The 15,912-nt window shown below is 43.1% G+C and overlaps 1 protein-coding gene and 1 pseudogene across 3 annotated transcripts in view; one reads left to right on the top strand and one right to left on the bottom strand.

Annotated features, from left to right (window-relative positions):
- Positions 1-15,912, bottom strand: part of PRKN (parkin RBR E3 ubiquitin protein ligase) — a 1,373,216-nt gene that overhangs the window by 273,409 nt on the left and 1,083,895 nt on the right. The window lies entirely within an intron of this gene.
- LOC704345 (large ribosomal subunit protein eL6 pseudogene) lies at positions 11,282-12,193 on the top strand (annotated as a pseudogene). The gene has a single exon (XR_001444453.3). The product of XR_001444453.3 is annotated as a large ribosomal subunit protein eL6 pseudogene (transcript).

Below are 15,912 nucleotides of genomic sequence, written 5' to 3'. Positions count from 1 at the left end.
ATGATGGAGGTTGAGAAGTTCCAGGACAGCCCATCTACAAGCTGGAGACCCTAGGATGCTGGTCATGTGGCTCAGTCCAAATCCCAAAACCTTGGAACCAGAGAAGCTGATAGTGTAATTCTCAGTCTGAGGCTGGAGGGGGTTGGGTGCTGATGAAAGTCCTTGAGTTCCAAGGCTGGGGGTCCCGGGGTCCTGATGTCCAAGGGCAGGAGGAGGAGAGTGTGCCCAGCTCCAGTAAAGAGAAACTAATTTGCTTTTCTTCTGTTTTTCCTCTATATGGGCCCCCAGCAGCCTGAATGGGGCCCGTCCACATGCAGCGCTGATCTTCCCCCATCAGTTCACGTGGACTCGCACGCCAACCCCCTCTGGAAACACCCTCACAGATACACCCCAGAGTAACACTAGCAGCTCTCCAGCTAGTCCCTAATCCAGCCAAGTCGACACCTAAAATTAACCATCACAGTCACACATTTGGGTTCATAGGAAAGAACTTTAAAGCTCCTGATCTAGTTAACCTTGCTGGTCACCCATATATGAGAAAGGATGTGAGTCAAGGAGGAAGGAGACATGCTCTAGGACACTGACCACCCACACTCACTCCTAGTATGTTACCAAGTGGCAAATTCACACATCACACTCCATTGTAGAAAAAAAAGTCACTTCTTAATTTCCTCAATATCTATTCTCACGTTCCGCTTAAGCCACCCTCTACTTTTCTCCCCAGAGGGGATGCCTTACCACGTGTATGCCGGCTCTCTCAGTGTCTGCTGGTGTAACGAGAGCCTTTGGTACCTCTTAGCCCCTGGTCTCCATCTCCTTGCACCTCCTTTCCAAGGTGGTGACTGGGTCCTCATGGTGAGCGAGAGGAGGGGTCCCCAAGCTGTTTGGAGATCGGGGGCTGCCCTCTGCTCTTCACCAGCTGCTGCAGTAGTGGTCTCCCTGTCACCACCTGCTCTGGCTAACTTCTTTGAAAAGGGAAAGTTCTCTCTTTGCTTAGGGCTGTGTAGCCTCTGAAGATCTGACTGCCATTCTCATTCAATTCCTGGGCACGCAGGTCTGCCCTGTAGGCTCTAATGGTAGGCTCCATTTGCTCAGTAGCCAGCACCAGGCCTGCCCCTTTCCAGCGACCTCCTTGCCCCTCCCCAGGCCCCTAACGGAGGATCTGGGAGCTGTGCCCAGGCATTCTCTACCAGAAGCCACTGTGCTCCTGCCTGGCCACTGCTGCAGGCCCCAGCAGGAAGCAGAGCGACAAGCCCTCACCTCTCATCCTCCCCCTCACTCCATGAAGCCTTCTTGTCATGGACGCAGGTCTTCCCTCCACCCCACAGTCCATGTGAGCCTGAAAGAGAGGTTCTATTCCTCTTCTGTCTCTTATCTGACCAGAGCTTCCACTACCTCTTGCCCTCTCCTGGGATTGTACTAACTTTAGGCTTCTGGGGAAGTTGATTTATGAGGAAGAGGAAGAGCAAGAAAGAATTTTGGAGAAACAAAAGAAATCGGAGAACTTGACAATTTTCTTGTTCCTTCTGAAATGAATTTTCAAGGTGACTTATTATTCTGTTTTAAACACTAAATTCTCAGAATGCTATGTACTTCTTGGTGCTGACAAACTTAAAAAGAATCAGACCTACATCAAACCTAGGCAGTTTAGAAATCATCTGTTCTCGTGGCTCATCTGCGTTGCTCACCTGTCTTGGCAAAAGCATATCTGAGTTGGCAACGTCTCTTTTCTTTTCAGCTTTTTCTTAGGCTGTCTATTTCATGTACTATAGCTATTTACAATAGATTGCATGAGACCCAGCTTGTTTCTAAGAAAAGACAATAGAAAAATGTGTATAAAATTGGAAAAATACAATAATGTACAGAGCCGTAGTTAACACTTGAGAGCCTAGGGGTGAGTCCACTAAGGGCACCTGCCAAGACCCTTAACAACAGAAGTCTGAGATATCCCCAAGCTGGGACTCCCATTACTTTCTCTATTCTGGCTCTCTGGTGTGCTTCCTACTATAATATCCTAGTTTTTCTGCCTCTCTTCAACCATGTTTTCCCTTAAAAAAGATGTATATACAGACATAAGTATTGTAAGTGAATGTATAAATAACAGATACAAAAAGGATTTTATTGTAGTATTCTCCAGAAACACAAAAATATGGGTATATACACTTCCAGTGTCACACTATTCAGGAAGTCTCTTTAAATAGTATAAATATTATCCCCAGCTGTAAGCAAATATAGACCAGTAAGGGAGTGACAGACAGCTTTTTAAAAACTGATTTTTTTGAAAAGTATATCCAAATCAGACATTCGTTATTTTTTTGCAATGTCAACAGAGCTCTTGAATACAATTATTAGATTATGCCCCTGCTTTTTAATCTGAAAGTCGTGTGGGTTTTGGTTTTGTCACAACTACCTTAGTGCTGTATATATTCTCTAAGTTTGGACTGGAGCCACCCATTGTTTTCCTAATGATTTAATGAAACAACACTGGTTTTGCAGATCAGCCAAAAATGGGTAAAAAGGAAAGAATGAAGAGAGAAGAAAAACAGAAAACATGTTAAGAAAGCACCTTTCCTTGCACTGTGCTTTAATATTCAGTAAACATATGGTTATGGTTAAAAGAAATAAGAAATATGTATGTTTATATTGAACTGGCTAATTTAATGGTTGCTTTGACTTCTACTAAAGGGTCATCTAATATTTGATAATAAACGCAACACATTAATTTTTCACTTTTCTTTGAATTACAGGAAGGAGGTCTTACTATGAAAAGCCTCATTATGAAAGGCCTCAGTCTGGTCTCAAATCCGCAGAAATTATACTCTTTCCTCTTGACATCTTGTAATAAATAAAACTGTTAATATTTTGACTTTAGACAAATTTCTCTTTTGCTTTCAGCAGCTAACAGTTATAAAAAGAGACAGTGCTACATTAGTTACAGTAATTTACTTTGGGGACACCAGCAGAAACACATAAAATTCATTAGTGGCGCCAACAGCTATTTCTAATTCTAATAAAAAGGCTAAACTACAATTTATAAAACGAGTCTTAAAACTTTCCTGAAGACAGAAGAGTTGAGATGATCTTTGGAATAACTAAAGCAAGAATCCTACTGTACTTAAGCCAAAATGTTTGTTTTCACAACACTGTAACATAATGTGTTAACATTAAAATACTTTCTCATTGCCAAATGAATATAAACTGGGGAGATGCTCTCTCAGCTCATGCTCTTGGTCCATTAAGCCTGGGTTCCTGCCTCTGGCAGTGTTTCATGCTTCAGAGAAAGGCAACAACAAAAAAAACTTATAAGCAAAATTAGAATAAATCTACAGCTCTTATGATCAATCATGCAAGTTTAGCATTGGGAAAAAAACACATTTGCTTCTCTTTCCCATAGGAATTGTACGCCTCTGACTTTGAGACCTTGAGAAATATATTTTCATCCCATAGGAAACTCAAGGTTGCAGATGGACACACACATTCTACTAATATCATTTTTATTAAAACACTTTCGTCTGATAATTTATTAAAAAGTGTTCCCTAAAGGAATGATGCTGCTACTAAAAACATTTTCCTGAATTACTTTTAATCTAAAAAGTGCTTGAGAAGAAAGCTGGAAGATATGATGAGTTGAATTCCTACAGAAGTCTTGCCTTCTATTAATAGTGAACACAAAATATTTGGAAAATAAGACAATAGAAATAAATTTGAAATAAACAAGTTGGTCTGCACTGGCCTTTCTTAGAATACATTATGCCATTCAAGATTTCTTATTTAGAAATATCCTTCTCCAGGAAAAGTCCTATGCCCTTTTTAAAGTAGATGATTTTCAAGCTACTATAAAGACACATGCACACGTATGTTTATTGCGGCACTATTCACAATAGCAAAGACTTGGAACCAACCCAAATGTCCATCAATGATAGACTAGATTAAGAAAATGTGGCACATATACACCATGGAATACTATGCAGCCATAAAAAAGGATGAGTTCCTGTCCTTTGCAGGGACATGGATGAAGCTGGAAACCATCATTCTCAGCAAATTGTCACAAGGACAGAAAACCAAACAACGCATGTTCTCACTCATAGGCGGGAGTTGAACAATGAGAACACTTGGACACAGGGCAGGGAACATCACACACCGGGGCCAGTTGGGGGGTGGGGACATGGGGGAGGGATAGCATTAGGAGAAATACCTAATGTAAATGACGGGCTGATGGGTGCAGCAAACCAACATGGCACATGTGTACCTATGTAACAAACCTGCACGTTGTGTACATGTACCCTAGAACTTAAAGTATAATAAAAATCAATGAAAAAAAGTAGATGATTTCTCAATTATTTCTTCTGCATATAACCTATCCTTGAGGGGTAAGCAAAAAGGAGCAATGTGGCGGCTACATAGAACCACTTCTTAACAGGGAGAGTAACATGTAACACTCGTGCTAAGATTTCCATGGGATCATGTGCACAAATTGCCAGCTCAGGGCTCAGCACACAAGTGTAAAATTTAAAAACGCCAGAACATATCTGCTCAGGCCTATTCATAGACCAGGCCTCCTTAGGTTTATTAATACCCCTCCCTTAGTCACAAAATTTCCTTACAAAGGGCCTGTGGAGTAGCTGTTGGAGGCCAAAGGTCTGGCCGCCACCTAACAAGACCCCACCCAAAGTCATCCAGTAGAAGAAGTAGGTTTCATTACAGTATAAAGTAAAATTAAAGGCTGATTAAAAGCAGCAGTTTACATCTGTACATCACCTGATCTAATTTCCTCATTCCTGATGAGGAAACTGGGCTGCAGAGAGGCTAAATGAATGCCTCAGAAGTTAAGATCACTCCTGTATATTCCTGGTGTGGTTCACTGTGTATTCCTTACCCTGCACACAGTGTCAGAACAGAGCAGGCTCCAACTCCTTACTGTTTGGTGCATGAATAAAAGGAGGTAACCGGCCTGTTGTGGCGTAACCAGCTTACTGGCTGTGCGGCTGTTAGGATTCTGATTTCCTGTGGCTTTTTACTCTCTACTAGACTTACCAAAGAAAGGATGGTTCTGGAAAGCATCAGTGTGGGGCAGAGTGAGTGCAGACAAAACTACCCCCCATGTATACACGAACAGGGGCCACTGACTGATGATGCTTCAAGTCCCTTTAGTGGGCACCAGTCCTTCCTCCAACCATTTAAGAAAAATAAAGGGAACATACTGATATTCTTTCCTTTCAACTGGGTGCTTGCTGACCTCAGAGTCCCAGGGCACATGTTGCCAAACTGAAAGAACGCGGAGCATGTCTGGAGGATGCTGGCAAAACTGAAAAGCCAAACTCCGGCTGCATCCACTGATATTTACAGCGTTGCCAGCCTAGGCTCTGCTACCACCACTGTTGGGTCAGACTCGCAGACCCTGGCCAAATAATGGGTGAACAAATGCACTCAGACACAGATATCTAGTGAAAGAGCGGGCTAGGGGGCCGGGCACTTACAGACCCCAAGGAGGGTGCTGTAAAGAGTCAGCAGCCATGGCCCTGACAAGCTGGCGCTGTGGGCATTTATTCAGCACAAATTTAATGACAAAGGCTTTGAGTCAACACACTTGTGGATAATTAACATGGTCACCCTCCCCGCCACCCAGAGCAGTCGTGTGCGCAGATGATTAAAGGCCAGGTTCCGAGGCCTAAGGAAACTAACTTATCTAGATCAGTTTCTTTACATCCCCTTATCACCTAACCTAAGCTCTTAGGAGAATTCAGCTGCCTTCAGCCAAATTTTCTTTAGAAGCTTTGCAAACCCCTGGCCTTCCAAGGTTTGCATCTTTCTACAATTTTTCTCACCACCCTGACCAATCTCCTACACACCACAATATGCATTTTCTCAAGGCGTTCCACTGAAGGAGGTAGAGCATCGGAGAAAAGCCTAGGAAACAGAGGGCCCCGACAGCCTTTACAGTCATGCTAAGACCATCGTACCAATAACGAAATAGGATCTACCATTATGTGATCTAGTAAAGTTTATACTTTTTTGATAAATAATTCAGCCAAGTTTCAGTTTTCTGAATCAAAGGGCAACTAAAGTACATATTATTTTCTGAAAGAACTCTACCTATTTTACCAGAAAGAGAACACCATGGAATATGGTGCACACGTCACTGTGCTGTGTGATGTACAGCCTTGGACGTTACATGCTACTTAAAGTGGATTAAAAACAGTGTTTACTATAAAGAACAAGAGGAGTGTAGCGAGCATCATCAAATGCTTTCCTAAAACCCATCACCAGACAGTCAGTTACGAACACTGAGAAGACCACTAAAGGTCTTTATTTTTGGTGGAGAGTTCTAGAAAAGATGGGCGGAATCCACACCAAAAGACGTGCTGCTCTTTGGGGAGAATGAGTGGTGTTCCATGTCTTTAGCTGTTGACATGTTTGATCCCCAATTTAGGGAGCAAATGGCCACATCTTTTGTGTGAACCCCATTGGTGCGGAGATGAGCCTGTGTGACTAGGATAACTCTTGGTGTATTTCTGCTACATTACCTTGCCCTTCATTCAGGAATGATACCAAGCTGGAGGCTTTCAATTAAAAACTTCGCTTAGGAATAAATTGTGTTTCATGGGTTTATGATGCTCTAAAACGTCTCTGAGAATTCACCCTTCCTTTTTTTTTTTTTTTTTGGCCTGTGGGTATTTGCTTTGTGGGCAGCTGCAAAATCAGTATTAGCCAAAACAAACTGATAATTAAACAAACAAACATGATGGTGTCATGTATCATGTCAGAGTAGTGTTGGAAAATGGAAGTATAAAATACTTCTAAGTATTGATTTATTGCGCTCCTTTTTCTTATTCTATAGAAAAACTAGATTAAAAATCAATGTCATTTACATGATTTTAGTCCAATAAAGAGTGTAATAATTTGGCTGTTCAATTAATATGGTTTGAGGAAATATGAGTATCTTAGTCTGTTCATTCTGCTGTAACAGGATACTATAGACTGGATGGCTTATAAGCCACAGAAATTTATTTCTCCAAGTCTGGAGGTTGCAAGGCCAAGATCAAGGTGATGGTGGAATCTGTGTCTGATGAGTGCTGTCTTCTTGCTGTGTCTTCACATGGCAGAAGGGATGAGAGAGATCTCTGAGGTCCCTTTTATAAGAACACTAATCTCATTCCTGAGGTTTCTACCCTAAAGACCTAATCACTTCCCAAAAGCCCTATCTCTTAATACCATCACCTTGAGGGTTAGGATTTCACTATATACATTTTGGAGTGACACAAACCTTCAGTTCATAGCAGTGGGTAAACATTTAGTGCTTGAATATTTGCTAGTGAAAGGATTAAATTCCAACTAGCCAAGAAGGCCACAAGCCAGCCTTTGCAGAGAAGAAGAGAAATGGCACTTAGAAGAGGGGCTTTGACATCTCCAGAACTGGACTTGCTCTTAACTGCAGTACCGTTCATTGTTAATTAATGCATTCACTCATTTATTCAACAGACAGAATCGCGCAGGGCTACATTTGGCCCTGTGGGGATGCAGAGGTGGGTGATCGGCAGGTCCCTGAGGCAGGAAGCTGATGAGAGTGTACCATGCATGCAGATAACCAGAATGCTGGGCAGGCAATGAAGAGAACCATTCTCAAGACACACAGCTTTAACTGAGTAATTTATAGTTACGGGAAATCTTCAGTAAGTGATATCCTGTAAGCTGGAGCTGACATTATGGGCAGGCAAAAGAGTGCAGAAGGCAGACACAGAGCCGGAACACACTGGGCACTGAGGACAACCAGCGCCGAGGAATGGCGTCTTCGCGGGGCATGGACTGGATCGAGGGACGATGGAAGAGGTGGGGAAGGCAAGCTCGGGATGCTCATGGCGTCTGGGCTTTGTTCAGGAAGCAGGACAGACTCTTCGAAGGTGTTTGCTCAAAGATGGGACCTGATCAGACTGGTGTTTCAGAAAAATGACTCCGATAGACATGAACAAGGTGATGTGGATCCAGGAGTTTAGGGCAACGCTCTCAGCCGGCAGAGTCTAACTGAGAAGCAAGGGAGGAGGTACTGACAGCGGTTAGGGGCAGTCAGGAGCGATTTCAGAAGCCGCACTGCAGGCCTCTCCCCTGTACCCCGGCAGCTGCTGCCCCAATCACCCCTCCCTCTCATCTAGCCTCTCCCAACCCAGGCTCCACATTCCATCAGTCACCGTTTAACACGCATCCACATTCAGCCCTTCTGCTTAAAACCTCCACTACTTGACCCGTGAAGTCAGATTATCCAGTGGTAGGCACCCTATACATGACTCTGCCAACCTCCCACCTCCCGTCTTGCCCCTCCCAGGCTGGCCCTGGACCACGGACGCTTTGTTAATGTTTTCCATCCTGGTGTTCTCACCCAACCATCCTCCGACCTCTCGCTCTGCCTGCCTCCTTCCCCACCCACCTAGCAAATGCCAATTTGATCTTCAGGAAGATGCTGCACATAAACTCGTGCTGAGGAATCCAGTTAATGTGAGTGGAGCAGACCTAAAATCTTGGGGCACAGTGGTTACCTAGTGACCCACATCTCTGTGATTTGCTAATGCTGATAAAAGCTTTGTTGACAACCCCTTTCAAAGGCACTCTGCTTCCACTCTGTGACAATAGCGCCAGGTCCGAGTCTCCAGCTTAAGGGTTTGTGAAATGCTTTCAGGTTTTTCACTGAAGGAGTTCACAAGCTTTGGTGCACTCTGAGAGGAGCTGTGTCAATGAGCTCACATAGCGTTCATTGTGCTTAGTCACCCGTGGTATCATAATAACAGAAGCCTTTTCAATTTTCAATTTGATTGAATTTCACCCTGAAAAGGCATATATTTTTACTGCGTACTAGAGTAAGTTCCACTCTTCCTTGGGAAACTCGTAAAGTAATATGAAAGCAGAGCCTTTAAGGTCTGAAAAATTGAGATCTGAAGGTCTGACAACACCTACCATCTACCCAAGGCACTGCTGGGCACCCACCAATAACTCCCTTGTTTGAAAACACGGCCAAACAGTGCACCTCTCTGAGGCTCAGCTTCCTTGTAGAGCCGTAGATGAGATGTTTTGAAGTAACTGGCACTTGGGTCGCACACATGGTATGTCCCCAGTAAAGGGAAGTTACCATTGACATAGTTTATACTATCATCATAAAAAAGTTTCAGAACTGAAATTAATTAAATAAATCAAATTTATTTAATGAGTTTCCAAAAGCAGAGAGTATCTTAAATCTTCCTGTACATCCAAGAATTACATTGTTTTACAATGTCTTTTAAAGCCATTTCAGAAGTACCAGTGTGTTGCCATTTACTAGAGTCAAATTCACACTTTCACAAATTCATCATCTTTAAGTTATGGCGCTCACTGACGACTCTCTCAGCAGGCACCCATGGTTCTCTCTTGTCATCAACATCATCATCAGTGAAGATGTTTGCTCCCTACCATATCAAGGGGCCTAGACTAGGCATTCGGGGAGAGAAGCAGTGATGAATCAAAAACAACATGTGGCTCTGTGCCAGCAAAGGGCTTGTAAAAGACCACACAGCGACAGTCAACCACTTGGAAGAGAACCACGTGACACAGCAAGTTCGAGTGTCTAAACACAAAGATTGTTTTCTTCCAAAATGTTAGTCACAGATAAAATAGGATACAGACAAAAACAATCCTTTAAGGACTGTTTGCATACCCCAGAAGGCTGGGGCCACGCTTTCTAGGCAGGCTGCTCTTGCTACCCTCTTGGAACTTTGTGCTCCCAGCCACAGACATGGAAGAGGAAGAGAGGGTGGGAGCCAAGCAATGGTTCAGTGGGGGCGAGAACATCAGAATGACTCTGCCGTAGCAGACAGGAGAGCCCATCATGTGCCACGCATGAGCTAGTGCTTATTGAAAGCCTTCAACATTGTGGGATTCCACAGGTAGAATTTTTTTCTGAGAAATAGTTTCCTGGTGGTTGTAAAGGAAACAAATGCTTTATCAAGCATTTAACGTCTGCAAAGCACTAGAGTACCAGTAAGTTCTACAAGACCCGCAATACACTAGAGTACCAGTAAATCATACAAGACTCACAAGTAGCTCAGTCAGACTGGTAAGAGACAAGACAGGAGAAGAGTAGCTTTGCCACGTGTTTTAGGCAAAGTGCCAAGTGACAGGTGCAACAAATCCATGGCACAAATATCACAGGCCCTCAAAAGCAATGAGTGCAAATAGAAAATAAAATAATCTGGAAAAATAATTTCCTATGGCATGAAGGCATCTTATTTATTTAAAAATGTATCCATTATAATATGAGGATGACTTCAGGCTATGAGGAATTTATTGGACAGTTTTCATTCAATGGGGAGATAAAAATGCTTTCTGAAATGTCTTGCTATCTGTAGTTAGAGGAATATCCTCCTCTTCTTGCATTTCTATTTCATTTTCTATATGCAGTTGCTAGGGGTGCACACACACCCAGACAGACAAACACACACACACACACACACACACACACACACACACACACACACAGAGTAATTCCTCAGGGGCTTTTTATCCATTGGGAATTTGCAATAGCTAAACACAGCCACTGAAATAAAAACATATCCTGACATGCATTCTTACCCAATTTATCCCATTTAGGACTGTAGAAAGTATCCGGGAAGAAAAACTAATAAAAAAAGTGTAAGTCATTAACTATTTCTTGTGGAGTTCTTTTCCCCCCAGCTGTGCATTAAAATGGTCTGTGCAAATTGATAGCTTCAGCATGCAAAGTGCATTAATATAAACCAAACCAAGACTGTGCACCAATGTCAGAGAGTAGCTCCTGTTTCCAATTAAAAGAGACTTTCCAGTGGAACTGATGACTCATGGCTCAACGTGGCAGAGAGGTCTTATTTATTTTTTTCAAATTTTCTTTTTAGTTTTAATGATAGTCATAGCGTCACACATTTTTGTTCATTAGCATAGATGGGGCCTAAGGTTACAAAAGCTGTGGTAAGAATCGTCCTTAATTGCATGGGTTCTTCTAGGATTTACTTGAGAAAAAAACCCATAAATGGCAACCCAGGAAGACACAGGCATCTGTGAGCATCTTGTAAAATACCTGTAACTATAGTGTAAATGCCAAAACGTTATCTAGTCTTTTACTTAATATGACATTTGGGTGAAATTGCATCTTGATTCATTGGATCTTACTGTTTTACTTTAATATGAAATTAGAAAAAAAATAGTTTCCCTTTAGTTTTTAGTGACATTTTGAAATAATAGAAGTCAAAATAAATCCAGTTGTCTGAAAAATGTGGACCTTAGTTATCTTTCCCATCTTGCAAGATGGCTGGTGAAAAAGTTGAGAAGCCAGATACTAAAGAGAAGAAACCCGAAGCCAAGAAGGCTGATGCTGGTGGCAAGGTGGAAAAGGGTAACCTCAAGGCTAAGAAGCCCAAGAAGGGGCAGCCCCATTGCAGCCTCAACCCTGTCCTTGTCAGAGGAATTGGCAGGTATTCCCGATCTGCCATGTATTCCAGAAAGGCCATGTACAAGAGGAAGTACTCAGCCGCTAAATCCAAGGTTGAAAAGAAAAAGAAGGAGAAGGTTCTTGCAACTCTTACAAAACCAGTTGGTGGTGACAAGAACGGCGGTACCCGGGTGGTTAAACTTCGCAAAATGCCTAGATATTATCCTACTGAAGATGTGCCTCGAAGGTGTTGAGCCATGGCAACAAACCCTTCAGTCAGCACGTGAGAAAACTGCGAGCCAGCATTACCCCCGGGACCGTTCTGATCATCCTCACTGGACGCCACGGGGGCAAGAGGGAGGTTTTCCTGAAGCAGCTGGCTAGTGGCTTGTTACTTGTGACTGGACCTCTGGTCCTCAATCGAGTTCCTCTACGAAGAACACACCAGAAATTTGTCATTGCCACCTCAACCAAAATCGATATCAGCAATGTCAAAATCCCAAAACATCTTAATGATGCTTACTTCAAGAAGAAGCAGCTGCGGAAGCCCAGACACCAGGAAGGTGAGATCTTCAACACAGAAAAAGAGAAATACGAGATTACAGAGCAGCGCAAGATTGATCAGAAAGCTGTGGACTCACAAATTCTACCAAAAATCAAAGCTGTTCCTCAGCCCCAGGGCTACCTGCGATCTGTGTTTGCCCTGACGAATGGAATTTATCCTCACAAATTGGTGTTCTAAATGTCTTAAGAACCTCATTAAATAGCTAAGTATAAAAAAAAAGAAAAGAAAAAAAAGAAAAATGTATCTGTTTCTAAATATTCTATAAACCACTGGAAACTGTATTAGTCCATTATCACGCTGCTAATAAAGACATGCCCAAGACTGGATAATTTATAAAGGAAAGAGATTCAATTGATTCAAGGCTCCACAGCACTGGGGAGGCCCCAGGAAACTTACAATCATGGCAGAAGGGGAAGCAAACATGTCCTTCTTCACATGGAGGCAGCAAGGAGAAGTACAGAGCAAAAGAGGGATACCCCTTATAAAACTAAATCTTGTGAGAACTCACTCACTATCATGAGAATAGCATGGAGGTAAACACTCCCATGATTCAATTACCTCCTATGACACACGGGGATAATGGGAACTACAATTCAAGATGAGATTTGGGTGGGGACACAGTCAAACCATATCAGAAGCTTTTCAGACCATTGTCTCTCTCTGTAAGACCTATGGTTATTTAATTAAGTTTCTGTTCCAGGCTTTGCTGTACAAACAATACTGTATTCATTTGGTGCAATAAAAATTAAAACAGAAATACTTGTCCTGGAAAACATAAAGGTATGAAATACACTTCAGAAAAAAATGCATGCGTACTTGTGTGTATGTGTGACTGCACACACACACACACACTCCCAAACGTGATAATTTAGTTGGTTTTCTTTGTTTTCTGATTGCCAAATAAATTTCTCTACTAAATACATTGCAAGTCTGCAATCATGGTTCCAGTTTATCATACTGTGTTTTTACATTCCTTCCAATTGACGATGTTATGCCTAAAAATACAATGTTCCAAAGAGTGTACTTCAATTCATACTATATTCCCCTTAGCAACATTGAATCCTTAAGACATCTGTTAAAAGTCAGGTGCATTCAGTTAACAGCTTAACAGGGTTGGGATCTGTAGAAATTTATCAAACAAGTTAACATTATTGACTTTTAAACAGACACTGTAGTTGCAAAGAATATCATGAGGATTTTGTAAAAGCCATATCATACTGTGGATATTAAATATTCCTGGTGGAATAAGATAGCATGGCACAGTTAAAAGAATCTGAGATACTGCAAGGCCAGGAGCACTGCTCTCCTCTGTTGCCCATGAATCTTCTAAAGAAAGAAAAGTGCTTTCTTGCCACTTCAGAGTTGTTTTTGGTTTCCTGAAACTGCCATAATTTAATTAAAGTGCTCAGTGTCCTGCCTATGTGACCCCATCCAGTTGACAGAATCATTCTACTCGATTTTTCTAACAGGGGACTAAGATGCAGGTGCCAGGCAGCTGTTCATACAGCATGAGAATGGGAGGGGCCTCTGTCCAAAATATCTCCTGTCAAATGAATTAAAATGATTATGGGCTAAAGCTGGGTGCTAAAAATGTGTCTATGTGTGTACGTCGCATGAGGAGGGGGCTTTAACCAAATGGGAAACTTAAACACACACACACACACACACACACACACACACACAGATCCCCCACCCGCTAAAACCCCAGGAATTTTTGGGACTCCTAAGACTGTGAGTCATCGTTACTGATGGGAATGGGTTCTGTCCCGTAGGTGAGTCAGATTGGAGAAACGGATGCCTGTGGCAAGGCAGTGTTGTCAGAGAGAAAGCACATCCCCTCATCGGCCTATAACCACAAGATCTGGGTGAGCTGAATAAAAAGAACAGCAGACACTCCTGGTGAGCTTCCCCGCAAATGGGCTCAGTCCCCGTGAAGGCCTGCAGCAGGGCAGTGGGAGGGCCTTCTCAGGCTGAGTGGGACCTTTCCATAGGCAGACGGTGCTCCGAGCTTCCTGTATACAGTGGAATGGGTTCAGCACTGACCTGCAGCAACTCATTTAATCCCAAGTATCCCCATCTTACAGACAAGTGCGTTCTTAGAAAAGTTAAGCAACTTGCCACAGGTCACACAGCTAGTAAGCACTAGGGTATTTCCAAAGCCTAATTGGTCAATAGCACTCTTAATTTCTACTCAACTCACCCCAAGAACAGGCACGAGGACTCAGGGAGAGCTGGGGATCATCTGGACAGAAGGATGGAAGAAGCTGAGGCGGGCTCGCCATCCTTTGGGGCTGGTCTTCCCAGAGGAGAAGAGCCGTGGAATTTACCTGGCGATGCTCTGTCTTGGGCCTTATCAATTTCGAATTTGTTCATCATAGGCTGCCCTCCTTATTAGTATGCTTCAAGCAGGTCATAAGAACTCAAAAAAGTCAAACCAATCAACTAATGTGAGTACTTTCCCTTTTAAAATACTGTTTCACAATTGAGAGAAAGGAAGAGAAGAGTTAAGGATCTGCTGAGTGGCTGGCGTTATCCTCGGAACTTCTCTATGTCTTCTCCCTAGAGCAAGCTGTGGGTTGTGCATAGCATCCCTGTTCTTGCCCCGAAGAACCTGAGGCCCGGAGAGTGATGCTGAGGTGGGCAGACGGTGAGGCCGATGCTCCTTCCTTAGGGCCGTAATTAAAACAGGGGACTTAGGAGCTGGCAGAATCCTTGGGAATCATTTTGTCTGACCTCCTTATTGGAGACACCATGGCCAGTGATAGTTGATAATTTACCAAACCCCAAATTCCTTAGTGGTGAAGTAGAAAAAAGAGAGTAGATTTCTGGTTTCTAATCCAGATCTCTTTTTCTCTGTATGCTGTAAATAAGGTGCAAACAAACAAAAAACATCAACCAGAAAAATTTAAAAGCCAAAGATAAATCATTTTGGAATATAGTAGAATCGCTTCTCTCCATAACTGACTATAATCAAAGAACAGGTAGATTTCTGTTCAAATGAATACTGTTAGAACATCTGGTCTTATAAAATGAGCCTATTTACATGTGCTGACAGATGGCCCACAGTGAAAATGCTTTGTTAGTCTGATTACAACAAATCCTAATAAACCCAAATCCTCTCTCAGGTGCCTTCCTCAGCCCCCATTCACGCGAGAGGCAATCTCTATTACAAGGACATTGGTGTGTAGGCATTTGTCAATAATTTGCTGTACAACTCTATTTGAGCATCATCAAATGTACTGCATTGAAAGAATCCCAGGTTTTATGCAAAGCTATCTTCATTTGGTTTTATTTTCCTGCTTTTTTTTCCTGGAGGAGGGGCCCGCCTGAAGGAGGCTGACAGCTGCAGAGGCAGAGGCTCGGTGAAAAGTGGAGAGCTCCAAAGTTCCAGGTAGGTGAAGAGCTTGGGGGCTGTTGAATTGGTGGGGGATTAATGATCAAGGAAATCTCAAAACTTTAAGTAACGAACGCACTTCCCTGGACAATCCTGAAAGAGCTCTAATTAAAAATAAAGTAAACATGTCCATGCCTTTTTGATATTTCATCAAATTTTTGCAGGAGGGGAAGTGCTTGCAAGAGCCCACCAAGGGCTGAATGTGAAGACAGGTGCCCCTTCATCCACACACGCCCCAGGGCTGTGTCCTCAGCCCTGGCACCCTGCAACCTCCTTTAGTCGTCTCCATCCTGGTGTCCCTAAAACATGAGTCTCCCATCTTGAGTGCTCCCAGGCACTATGGGCGGGCCATTGTGCTGACGGCTGCAGAGCTAGAGACAAGGCCACCCTGAGGAGGTGCTGTGCTGGGGATGCGATGTGCTGGGCACATGACAGCACTCACTATGTCAGCACAGGACAGCCTGGGGCAGCCGCATGTCCACTGTCCCTGCTCTATCCGCAGCTCTGTGCAGGATGTGCATCTTTGTCGCC

This window comes from Macaca mulatta, chromosome 4 (assembly GCF_049350105.2).
Source record: "Macaca mulatta isolate MMU2019108-1 chromosome 4, T2T-MMU8v2.0, whole genome shotgun sequence".
Classification (NCBI taxonomy): domain Eukaryota; kingdom Metazoa; phylum Chordata; class Mammalia; order Primates; family Cercopithecidae; genus Macaca; species Macaca mulatta.
The sequence above is the reverse complement of the archived record's forward strand: the minus strand, read 5'-3'. Positions and strand labels throughout refer to the sequence as shown.